Here is a 12,250-nt window from a genome sequence, read left to right as displayed (position 1 = left end):
CCGTTTAAGTGTACTTATTGAAAGTAGTAATTCTTTCATAGGCCGCCCTTTCTTAGTATTTGACGTTCCTTATATTGCGGTATGAGGCTTCGCAGTAGGTTGCAAACATTCATCACCCATGACTGTCCCCAATTGAGCTCAGAAGCTCAATGTCTATCATGACCTCTCTTTTAGAATGTCCAAGAGCAAGCAAACTATTCCTCCAGGAGAGGGCGCCAACAGACTACTAAAGAGATCATCATTACTCAAAGAAAACCCCAAAAACCAATGCATGATAGGAATAAACAGGTAACTTTCTTTGGAGTGGAAGCGGAGAGATCGCACCAGATGCCAATTCTAGATGTTATCACACCTGTGGTCACTGCAGCAGCAGGTGAATCCACTTTGTCCAAAAGGGATCTATTCCATTCAATTGCAAATGATCTAGATAAGACAGAGAACTGCAGCACGGGGACATAGCCGAGTTGGTCAGGTTGAGTGGTGATGAGTTTGCTATTTGGATGAATAAAGAAAGTCAAAAGTGTGAAAGATAAAAAACAAAAGGAGGAAGTGTGAAAAGTGAATGGGCCAAATTGAGGTGCATATGAAGACGTATGCTTTCTTCCAATTCATTAAATCGGGCTAATATGAATCAGGTGAATTGAGTTCTGCTTTTGGAAACTGGGTTAAGAAGGGGTGCACCGTTCCTGGAGGTACTGCAATACCAGGTCAATGCGTGGAGTGGACAGAGCAAGCTCTTTTTCCATCTCCCTGTTCTAAAAATCCATTTAATATATGGTCCCCAGATAGGGGACGTATCAGATATTAAACTGATAAGAACAGATACTACACTTGATCTTAGCCAAAAGGCCGAGAAGCGATAACCAGAATTGGTTTGGGCCTCGAGTGGCACCCTGGCCTATGCCGGACACATCTTAGGGAGAGAGAGCGAGAGGGAGACAAACCCACGCCTACACAAGACATTTTGTCACCCAAGCCAACCCTTGAAAAGGCTGCTTTGCAGAGCCAAAACAAGAAGAATGGTGCGTTTTGCAGCCGCCGCCCACTGCAATGAATCTGAATAACTCCTCCTTTAGGGCGCAAGCAACTCCCCTCCCCCTTGCAGTCTTTCCAATTCACGATACAAAAAGACGGACAGGACAGGTTGCCTGACTTTCCGTCACTGCCACCCTTTGCCATCCTTACCCGTAGAAAGCCCTTTCATCATCCCCAAACCCTAATCTTTTCCCTTTCCTTCCCAGCCCCCAAACCCTGCCCTCTGTACCTTTCTCACCACCCGCTTCCCTTCTCCTGTCATCCCCCTACCACCCGGGAAAAAAAGAGATTGCCCCCTCCTTCCACTAGCCCACCCTCCCACCCAAAGAACAACTTCTTCTGCGCAGCTTGTTTTCTAGGCAGCAGCGCTATTGTGATGTCATCGGGGGGCATTGTGACAAGCCGCCAGTGTTCCGTCTCTTCATGTTGTGCACAGTTCAAACGGAAAATACATCAACAGGCAGACTACAGAAAAGCTTACTATCAAAGGTTAGAGGGGGGCTTTCTCAGAGGGCTTTTTACAGTTTTTCTATTCCCAATTAGCCGTTTAAGTGTACTTATTGAAAGTAGTAATTCTTTCATAGGCCGCCCTTTCTTAGTATTTGACGTTCCTTATATTGCGGTATGAGGCTTCGCAGTAGGTTGCAAACATTCATCACCCATGACTGTCCCCAATTGAGCTCAGAAGCTCAATGTCTATCATGACCTCTCTTTTAGAATGTCCAAGAGCAAGCAAACTATTCCTCCAGGAGAGGGCGCCAACAGACTACTAAAGAGATCATCATTACTCAAAGAAAACCCCAAAAACCAATGCATGATAGGAATAAACAGGTAACTTTCTTTGGAGTGGAAGCGGAGAGATCGCACCAGATGCCAATTCTAGATGTTATCACACCTGTGGTCACTGCAGCAGCAGGTGAATCCACTTTGTCCAAAAGGGATCTATTCCATTCAATTGCAAATGATCTAGATAAGACAGAGAACTGCAGCACGGGGACATAGCCGAGTTGGTCAGGTTGAGTGGTGATGAGTTTGCTATTTGGATGAATAAAGAAAGTCAAAAGTGTGAAAGATAAAAAACAAAAGGAGGAAGTGTGAAAAGTGAATGGGCCAAATTGAGGTGCATATGAAGACGTATGCTTTCTTCCAATTCATTAAATCGGGCTAATATGAATCAGGTGAATTGAGTTCTGCTTTTGGAAACTGGGTTAAGAAGGGGTGCACCGTTCCTGGAGGTACTGCAATACCAGGTCAATGCGTGGAGTGGACAGAGCAAGCTCTTTTTCCATCTCCCTGTTCTAAAAATCCATTTAATATATGGTCCCCAGATAGGGGACGTATCAGATATTAAACTGATAAGAACAGATACTACACTTGATCTTAGCCAAAAGGCCGAGAAGCGATAACCAGAATTGGTTTGGGCCTCGAGTGGCACCCTGGCCTATGCCGGACACATCTTAGGGAGAGAGAGCGAGAGGGAGACAAACCCACGCCTACACAAGACATTTTGTCACCCAAGCCAACCCTTGAAAAGGCTGCTTTGCAGAGCCAAAACAAGAAGAATGGTGCGTTTTGCAGCCGCCGCCCACTGCAATGAATCTGAATAACTCCTCCTTTAGGGCGCAAGCAACTCCCCTCCCCCTTGCAGTCTTTCCAATTCACGATACAAAAAGACGGACAGGACAGGTTGCCTGACTTTCCGTCACTGCCACCCTTTGCCATCCTTACCCGTAGAAAGCCCTTTCATCATCCCCAAACCCTAATCTTTTCCCTTTCCTTCCCAGCCCCCAAACCCTGCCCTCTGTACCTTTCTCACCACCCGCTTCCCTTCTCCTGTCATCCCCCTACCACCCGGGAAAAAAAGAGATTGCCCCCTCCTTCCACTAGCCCACCCTCCCACCCAAAGAACAACTTCTTCTGCGCAGCTTGTTTTCTAGGCAGCAGCGCTATTGTGATGTCATCGGGGGGCATTGTGACAAGCCGCCAGTGTTCCGTCTCTTCATGTTGTGCACAGTTCAAACGGAAAATACATCAACAGGCAGACTACAGAAAAGCTTACTATCAAAGGTTAGAGGGGGGCTTTCTCAGAGGGCTTTTTACAGTTTTTCTATTCCCAATTAGCCGTTTAAGTGTACTTATTGAAAGTAGTAATTCTTTCATAGGCCGCCCTTTCTTAGTATTTGACGTTCCTTATATTGCGGTATGAGGCTTCGCAGTAGGTTGCAAACATTCATCACCCATGACTGTCCCCAATTGAGCTCAGAAGCTCAATGTCTATCATGACCTCTCTTTTAGAATGTCCAAGAGCAAGCAAACTATTCCTCCAGGAGAGGGCGCCAACAGACTACTAAAGAGATCATCATTACTCAAAGAAAACCCCAAAAACCAATGCATGATAGGAATAAACAGGTAACTTTCTTTGGAGTGGAAGCGGAGAGATCGCACCAGATGCCAATTCTAGATGTTATCACACCTGTGGTCACTGCAGCAGCAGGTGAATCCACTTTGTCCAAAAGGGATCTATTCCATTCAATTGCAAATGATCTAGATAAGACAGAGAACTGCAGCACGGGGACATAGCCGAGTTGGTCAGGTTGAGTGGTGATGAGTTTGCTATTTGGATGAATAAAGAAAGTCAAAAGTGTGAAAGATAAAAAACAAAAGGAGGAAGTGTGAAAAGTGAATGGGCCAAATTGAGGTGAATATGAAGACGTATGCTTTCTTCCAATTCATTAAATCGGGCTAATATGAATCAGGTGAATTGAGTTCTGCTTTTGGAAACTGGGTTAAGAAGGGGTGCACCGTTCCTGGAGGTACTGCAATACCAGGTCAATGCGTGGAGTGGACAGAGCAAGCTCTTTTTCCATCTCCCTGTTCTAAAAATCCATTTAATATATGGTCCCCAGATAGGGGACGTATCAGATATTAAACTGATAAGAACAGATACTACACTTGATCTTAGCCAAAAGGCCGAGAAGCGATAACCAGAATTGGTTTGGGCCTCGAGTGGCACCCTGGCCTATGCCGGACACATCTTAGGGAGAGAGAGCGAGAGGGAGACAAACCCACGCCTACACAAGACATTTTGTCACCCAAGCCAACCCTTGAAAAGGCTGCTTTGCAGAGCCAAAACAAGAAGAATGGTGCGTTTTGCAGCCGCCGCCCACTGCAATGAATCTGAATAACTCCTCCTTTAGGGCGCAAGCAACTCCCCTCCCCCTTGCAGTCTTTCCAATTCACGATACAAAAAGACGGACAGGACAGGTTGCCTGACTTTCCGTCACTGCCACCCTTTGCCATCCTTACCCGTAGAAAGCCCTTTCATCATCCCCAAACCCTAATCTTTTCCCTTTCCTTCCCAGCCCCCAAACCCTGCCCTCTGTACCTTTCTCACCACCCGCTTCCCTTCTCCTGTCATCCCCCTACCACCCGGGAAAAAAAGAGATTGCCCCCTCCTTCCACTAGCCCACCCTCCCACCCAAAGAACAACTTCTTCTGCGCAGCTTGTTTTCTAGGCAGCAGCGCTATTGTGATGTCATCGGGGGGCATTGTGACAAGCCGCCAGTGTTCCGTCTCTTCATGTTGTGCACAGTTCAAACGGAAAATACATCAACAGGCAGACTACAGAAAAGCTTACTATCAAAGGTTAGAGGGGGGCTTTCTCAGAGGGCTTTTTACAGTTTTTCTATTCCCAATTAGCCGTTTAAGTGTACTTATTGAAAGTAGTAATTCTTTCATAGGCCGCCCTTTCTTAGTATTTGACGTTCCTTATATTGCGGTATGAGGCTTCGCAGTAGGTTGCAAACATTCATCACCCATGACTGTCCCCAATTGAGCTCAGAAGCTCAATGTCTATCATGACCTCTCTTTTAGAATGTCCAAGAGCAAGCAAACTATTCCTCCAGGAGAGGGCGCCAACAGACTACTAAAGAGATCATCATTACTCAAAGAAAACCCCAAAAACCAATGCATGATAGGAATAAACAGGTAACTTTCTTTGGAGTGGAAGCGGAGAGATCGCACCAGATGCCAATTCTAGATGTTATCACACCTGTGGTCACTGCAGCAGCAGGTGAATCCACTTTGTCCAAAAGGGATCTATTCCATTCAATTGCAAATGATCTAGATAAGACAGAGAACTGCAGCACGGGGACATAGCCGAGTTGGTCAGGTTGAGTGGTGATGAGTTTGCTATTTGGATGAATAAAGAAAGTCAAAAGTGTGAAAGATAAAAAACAAAAGGAGGAAGTGTGAAAAGTGAATGGGCCAAATTGAGGTGCATATGAAGACGTATGCTTTCTTCCAATTCATTAAATCGGGCTAATATGAATCAGGTGAATTGAGTTCTGCTTTTGGAAACTGGGTTAAGAAGGGGTGCACCGTTCCTGGAGGTACTGCAATACCAGGTCAATGCGTGGAGTGGACAGAGCAAGCTCTTTTTCCATCTCCCTGTTCTAAAAATCCATTTAATATATGGTCCCCAGATAGGGGACGTATCAGATATTAAACTGATAAGAACAGATACTACACTTGATCTTAGCCAAAAGGCCGAGAAGCGATAACCAGAATTGGTTTGGGCCTCGAGTGGCACCCTGGCCTATGCCGGACACATCTTAGGGAGAGAGAGCGAGAGGGAGACAAACCCACGCCTACACAAGACATTTTGTCACCCAAGCCAACCCTTGAAAAGGCTGCTTTGCAGAGCCAAAACAAGAAGAATGGTGCGTTTTGCAGCCGCCGCCCACTGCAATGAATCTGAATAACTCCTCCTTTAGGGCGCAAGCAACTCCCCTCCCCCTTGCAGTCTTTCCAATTCACGATACAAAAAGACGGACAGGACAGGTTGCCTGACTTTCCGTCACTGCCACCCTTTGCCATCCTTACCCGTAGAAAGCCCTTTCATCATCCCCAAACCCTAATCTTTTCCCTTTCCTTCCCAGCCCCCAAACCCTGCCCTCTGTACCTTTCTCACCACCCGCTTCCCTTCTCCTGTCATCCCCCTACCACCCGGGAAAAAAAGAGATTGCCCCCTCCTTCCACTAGCCCACCCTCCCACCCAAAGAACAACTTCTTCTGCGCAGCTTGTTTTCTAGGCAGCAGCGCTATTGTGATGTCATCGGGGGGCATTGTGACAAGCCGCCAGTGTTCCGTCTCTTCATGTTGTGCACAGTTCAAACGGAAAATACATCAACAGGCAGACTACAGAAAAGCTTACTATCAAAGGTTAGAGGGGGGCTTTCTCAGAGGGCTTTTTACAGTTTTTCTATTCCCAATTAGCCGTTTAAGTGTACTTATTGAAAGTAGTAATTCTTTCATAGGCCGCCCTTTCTTAGTATTTGACGTTCCTTATATTGCGGTATGAGGCTTCGCAGTAGGTTGCAAACATTCATCACCCATGACTGTCCCCAATTGAGCTCAGAAGCTCAATGTCTATCATGACCTCTCTTTTAGAATGTCCAAGAGCAAGCAAACTATTCCTCCAGGAGAGGGCGCCAACAGACTACTAAAGAGATCATCATTACTCAAAGAAAACCCCAAAAACCAATGCATGATAGGAATAAACAGGTAACTTTCTTTGGAGTGGAAGCGGAGAGATCGCACCAGATGCCAATTCTAGATGTTATCACACCTGTGGTCACTGCAGCAGCAGGTGAATCCACTTTGTCCAAAAGGGATCTATTCCATTCAATTGCAAATGATCTAGATAAGACAGAGAACTGCAGCACGGGGACATAGCCGAGTTGGTCAGGTTGAGTGGTGATGAGTTTGCTATTTGGATGAATAAAGAAAGTCAAAAGTGTGAAAGATAAAAAACAAAAGGAGGAAGTGTGAAAAGTGAATGGGCCAAATTGAGGTGCATATGAAGACGTATGCTTTCTTCCAATTCATTAAATCGGGCTAATATGAATCAGGTGAATTGAGTTCTGCTTTTGGAAACTGGGTTAAGAAGGGGTGCACCGTTCCTGGAGGTACTGCAATACCAGGTCAATGCGTGGAGTGGACAGAGCAAGCTCTTTTTCCATCTCCCTGTTCTAAAAATCCATTTAATATATGGTCCCCAGATAGGGGACGTATCAGATATTAAACTGATAAGAACAGATACTACACTTGATCTTAGCCAAAAGGCCGAGAAGCGATAACCAGAATTGGTTTGGGCCTCGAGTGGCACCCTGGCCTATGCCGGACACATCTTAGGGAGAGAGAGCGAGAGGGAGACAAACCCACGCCTACACAAGACATTTTGTCACCCAAGCCAACCCTTGAAAAGGCTGCTTTGCAGAGCCAAAACAAGTAGAATGGTGCGTTTTGCAGCCGCCGCCCACTGCAATGAATCTGAATAACTCCTCCTTTAGGGCGCAAGCAACTCCCCTCCCCCTTGCAGTCTTTCCAATTCACGATACAAAAAGACGGACAGGACAGGTTGCCTGACTTTCCGTCACTGCCACCCTTTGCCATCCTTACCCGTAGAAAGCCCTTTCATCATCCCCAAACCCTAATCTTTTCCCTTTCCTTCCCAGCCCCCAAACCCTGCCCTCTGTACCTTTCTCACCACCCGCTTCCCTTCTCCTGTCATCCCCCTACCACCCGGGAAAAAAAGAGATTGCCCCCTCCTTCCACTAGCCCACCCTCCCACCCAAAGAACAACTTCTTCTGCGCAGCTTGTTTTCTAGGCAGCAGCGCTATTGTGATGTCATCGGGGGGCATTGTGACAAGCCGCCAGTGTTCCGTCTCTTCATGTTGTGCACAGTTCAAACGGAAAATACATCAACAGGCAGACTACAGAAAAGCTTACTATCAAAGGTTAGAGGGGGGCTTTCTCAGAGGGCTTTTTACAGTTTTTCTATTCCCAATTAGCCGTTTAAGTGTACTTATTGAAAGTAGTAATTCTTTCATAGGCCGCCCTTTCTTAGTATTTGACGTTCCTTATATTGCGGTATGAGGCTTCGCAGTAGGTTGCAAACATTCATCACCCATGACTGTCCCCAATTGAGCTCAGAAGCTCAATGTCTATCATGACCTCTCTTTTAGAATGTCCAAGAGCAAGCAAACTATTCCTCCAGGAGAGGGCGCCAACAGACTACTAAAGAGATCATCATTACTCAAAGAAAACCCCAAAAACCAATGCATGATAGGAATAAACAGGTAACTTTCTTTGGAGTGGAAGCGGAGAGATCGCACCAGATGCCAATTCTAGATGTTATCACACCTGTGGTCACTGCAGCAGCAGGTGAATCCACTTTGTCCAAAAGGGATCTATTCCATTCAATTGCAAATGATCTAGATAAGACAGAGAACTGCAGCACGGGGACATAGCCGAGTTGGTCAGGTTGAGTGGTGATGAGTTTGCTATTTGGATGAATAAAGAAAGTCAAAAGTGTGAAAGATAAAAAACAAAAGGAGGAAGTGTGAAAAGTGAATGGGCCAAATTGAGGTGCATATGAAGACGTATGCTTTCTTCCAATTCATTAAATCGGGCTAATATGAATCAGGTGAATTGAGTTCTGCTTTTGGAAACTGGGTTAAGAAGGGGTGCACCGTTCCTGGAGGTACTGCAATACCAGGTCAATGCGTGGAGTGGACAGAGCAAGCTCTTTTTCCATCTCCCTGTTCTAAAAATCCATTTAATATATGGTCCCCAGATAGGGGACGTATCAGATATTAAACTGATAAGAACAGATACTACACTTGATCTTAGCCAAAAGGCCGAGAAGCGATAACCAGAATTGGTTTGGGCCTCGAGTGGCACCCTGGCCTATGCCGGACACATCTTAGGGAGAGAGAGCGAGAGGGAGACAAACCCACGCCTACACAAGACATTTTGTCACCCAAGCCAACCCTTGAAAAGGCTGCTTTGCAGAGCCAAAACAAGAAGAATGGTGCGTTTTGCAGCCGCCGCCCACTGCAATGAATCTGAATAACTCCTCCTTTAGGGCGCAAGCAACTCCCCTCCCCCTTGCAGTCTTTCCAATTCACGATACAAAAAGACGGACAGGACAGGTTGCCTGACTTTCCGTCACTGCCACCCTTTGCCATCCTTACCCGTAGAAAGCCCTTTCATCATCCCCAAACCCTAATCTTTTCCCTTTCCTTCCCAGCCCCCAAACCCTGCCCTCTGTACCTTTCTCACCACCCGCTTCCCTTCTCCTGTCATCCCCCTACCACCCGGGAAAAAAAGAGATTGCCCCCTCCTTCCACTAGCCCACCCTCCCACCCAAAGAACAACTTCTTCTGCGCAGCTTGTTTTCTAGGCAGCAGCGCTATTGTGATGTCATCGGGGGGCATTGTGACAAGCCGCCAGTGTTCCGTCTCTTCATGTTGTGCACAGTTCAAACGGAAAATACATCAACAGGCAGACTACAGAAAAGCTTACTATCAAAGGTTAGAGGGGGGCTTTCTCAGAGGGCTTTTTACAGTTTTTCTATTCCCAATTAGCCGTTTAAGTGTACTTATTGAAAGTAGTAATTCTTTCATAGGCCGCCCTTTCTTAGTATTTGACGTTCCTTATATTGCGGTATGAGGCTTCGCAGTAGGTTGCAAACATTCATCACCCATGACTGTCCCCAATTGAGCTCAGAAGCTCAATGTCTATCATGACCTCTCTTTTAGAATGTCCAAGAGCAAGCAAACTATTCCTCCAGGAGAGGGCGCCAACAGACTACTAAAGAGATCATCATTACTCAAAGAAAACCCCAAAAACCAATGCATGATAGGAATAAACAGGTAACTTTCTTTGGAGTGGAAGCGGAGAGATCGCACCAGATGCCAATTCTAGATGTTATCACACCTGTGGTCACTGCAGCAGCAGGTGAATCCACTTTGTCCAAAAGGGATCTATTCCATTCAATTGCAAATGATCTAGATAAGACAGAGAACTGCAGCACGGGGACATAGCCGAGTTGGTCAGGTTGAGTGGTGATGAGTTTGCTATTTGGATGAATAAAGAAAGTCAAAAGTGTGAAAGATAAAAAACAAAAGGAGGAAGTGTGAAAAGTGAATGGGCCAAATTGAGGTGCATATGAAGACGTATGCTTTCTTCCAATTCATTAAATCGGGCTAATATGAATCAGGTGAATTGAGTTCTGCTTTTGGAAACTGGGTTAAGAAGGGGTGCACCGTTCCTGGAGGTACTGCAATACCAGGTCAATGCGTGGAGTGGACAGAGCAAGCTCTTTTTCCATCTCCCTGTTCTAAAAATCCATTTAATATATGGTCCCCAGATAGGGGACGTATCAGATATTAAACTGATAAGAACAGATACTACACTTGATCTTAGCCAAAAGGCCGAGAAGCGATAACCAGAATTGGTTTGGGCCTCGAGTGGCACCCTGGCCTATGCCGGACACATCTTAGGGAGAGAGAGCGAGAGGGAGACAAACCCACGCCTACACAAGACATTTTGTCACCCAAGCCAACCCTTGAAAAGGCTGCTTTGCAGAGCCAAAACAAGAAGAATGGTGCGTTTTGCAGCCGCCGCCCACTGCAATGAATCTGAATAACTCCTCCTTTAGGGCGCAAGCAACTCCCCTCCCCCTTGCAGTCTTTCCAATTCACGATACAAAAAGACGGACAGGACAGGTTGCCTGACTTTCCGTCACTGCCACCCTTTGCCATCCTTACCCGTAGAAAGCCCTTTCATCATCCCCAAACCCTAATCTTTTCCCTTTCCTTCCCAGCCCCCAAACCCTGCCCTCTGTACCTTTCTCACCACCCGCTTCCCTTCTCCTGTCATCCCCCTACCACCCGGGAAAAAAAGAGATTGCCCCCTCCTTCCACTAGCCCACCCTCCCACCCAAAGAACAACTTCTTCTGCGCAGCTTGTTTTCTAGGCAGCAGCGCTATTGTGATGTCATCGGGGGGCATTGTGACAAGCCGCCAGTGTTCCGTCTCTTCATGTTGTGCACAGTTCAAACGGAAAATACATCAACAGGCAGACTACAGAAAAGCTTACTATCAAAGGTTAGAGGGGGGCTTTCTCAGAGGGCTTTTTACAGTTTTTCTATTCCCAATTAGCCGTTTAAGTGTACTTATTGAAAGTAGTAATTCTTTCATAGGCCGCCCTTTCTTAGTATTTGACGTTCCTTATATTGCGGTATGAGGCTTCGCAGTAGGTTGCAAACATTCATCACCCATGACTGTCCCCAATTGAGCTCAGAAGCTCAATGTCTATCATGACCTCTCTTTTAGAATGTCCAAGAGCAAGCAAACTATTCCTCCAGGAGAGGGCGCCAACAGACTACTAAAGAGATCATCATTACTCAAAGAAAACCCCAAAAACCAATGCATGATAGGAATAAACAGGTAACTTTCTTTGGAGTGGAAGCGGAGAGATCGCACCAGATGCCAATTCTAGATGTTATCACACCTGTGGTCACTGCAGCAGCAGGTGAATCCACTTTGTCCAAAAGGGATCTATTCCATTCAATTGCAAATGATCTAGATAAGACAGAGAACTGCAGCACGGGGACATAGCCGAGTTGGTCAGGTTGAGTGGTGATGAGTTTGCTATTTGGATGAATAAAGAAAGTCAAAAGTGTGAAAGATAAAAAACAAAAGGAGGAAGTGTGAAAAGTGAATGGGCCAAATTGAGGTGCATATGAAGACGTATGCTTTCTTCCAATTCATTAAATCGGGCTAATATGAATCAGGTGAATTGAGTTCTGCTTTTGGAAACTGGGTTAAGAAGGGGTGCACCGTTCCTGGAGGTACTGCAATACCAGGTCAATGCGTGGAGTGGACAGAGCAAGCTCTTTTTCCATCTCCCTGTTCTAAAAATCCATTTAATATATGGTCCCCAGATAGGGGACGTATCAGATATTAAACTGATAAGAACAGATACTACACTTGATCTTAGCCAAAAGGCCGAGAAGCGATAACCAGAATTGGTTTGGGCCTCGAGTGGCACCCTGGCCTATGCCGGACACATCTTAGGGAGAGAGAGCGAGAGGGAGACAAACCCACGCCTACACAAGACATTTTGTCACCCAAGCCAACCCTTGAAAAGGCTGCTTTGCAGAGCCAAAACAAGAAGAATGGTGCGTTTTGCAGCCGCCGCCCACTGCAATGAATCTGAATAACTCCTCCTTTAGGGCGCAAGCAACTCCCCTCCCCCTTGCAGTCTTTCCAATTCACGATACAAAAAGACGGACAGGACAGGTTGCCTGACTTTCCGTCACTGCCACCCTTTGCCATCCTTACCCGTAGAAAGCCCTTTCAT

The 12,250-nt window shown here is 46.2% G+C and overlaps 8 non-coding genes across 8 annotated transcripts; all 8 read right to left on the bottom strand.

The window, feature by feature from the left end:
- Positions 1–670: 670 nt before the first annotated feature.
- On the bottom strand, positions 671–861 carry LOC142292894 (U2 spliceosomal RNA). The gene has a single exon (XR_012750911.1). It is a non-coding gene; the product is annotated as a U2 spliceosomal RNA (small nuclear RNA).
- A 1,387-nt stretch (positions 862–2,248) lies between these two features.
- On the bottom strand, positions 2,249–2,439 carry LOC142292893 (U2 spliceosomal RNA). The gene has a single exon (XR_012750910.1). It is a non-coding gene; the product is annotated as a U2 spliceosomal RNA (small nuclear RNA).
- A 1,387-nt stretch (positions 2,440–3,826) lies between these two features.
- On the bottom strand, positions 3,827–4,017 carry LOC142292892 (U2 spliceosomal RNA). The gene has a single exon (XR_012750909.1). It is a non-coding gene; the product is annotated as a U2 spliceosomal RNA (small nuclear RNA).
- A 1,387-nt stretch (positions 4,018–5,404) lies between these two features.
- On the bottom strand, positions 5,405–5,595 carry LOC142292890 (U2 spliceosomal RNA). Its single transcript, XR_012750908.1, has one exon. It is a non-coding gene; the product is annotated as a U2 spliceosomal RNA (small nuclear RNA).
- A 1,387-nt stretch (positions 5,596–6,982) lies between these two features.
- LOC142292889 (U2 spliceosomal RNA) lies at positions 6,983–7,173 on the bottom strand. The gene has a single exon (XR_012750907.1). It is a non-coding gene; the product is annotated as a U2 spliceosomal RNA (small nuclear RNA).
- A 1,387-nt stretch (positions 7,174–8,560) lies between these two features.
- LOC142292888 (U2 spliceosomal RNA) lies at positions 8,561–8,751 on the bottom strand. Its single transcript, XR_012750906.1, has one exon. It is a non-coding gene; the product is annotated as a U2 spliceosomal RNA (small nuclear RNA).
- A 1,387-nt stretch (positions 8,752–10,138) lies between these two features.
- Positions 10,139–10,329, bottom strand: LOC142292887 (U2 spliceosomal RNA). Its single transcript, XR_012750905.1, has one exon. It is a non-coding gene; the product is annotated as a U2 spliceosomal RNA (small nuclear RNA).
- Positions 10,330–11,716: 1,387 nt separating this feature from the next.
- On the bottom strand, positions 11,717–11,907 carry LOC142292886 (U2 spliceosomal RNA). Its single transcript, XR_012750904.1, has one exon. It is a non-coding gene; the product is annotated as a U2 spliceosomal RNA (small nuclear RNA).
- Positions 11,908–12,250: the final 343 nt, after the last annotated feature.

This window comes from Anomaloglossus baeobatrachus, chromosome 2 (assembly GCF_048569485.1).
Source record: "Anomaloglossus baeobatrachus isolate aAnoBae1 chromosome 2, aAnoBae1.hap1, whole genome shotgun sequence".
Lineage (NCBI taxonomy): Eukaryota > Metazoa > Chordata > Amphibia > Anura > Aromobatidae > Anomaloglossus > Anomaloglossus baeobatrachus.
This window is presented reverse-complemented; position numbering and strand designations above follow the sequence as displayed.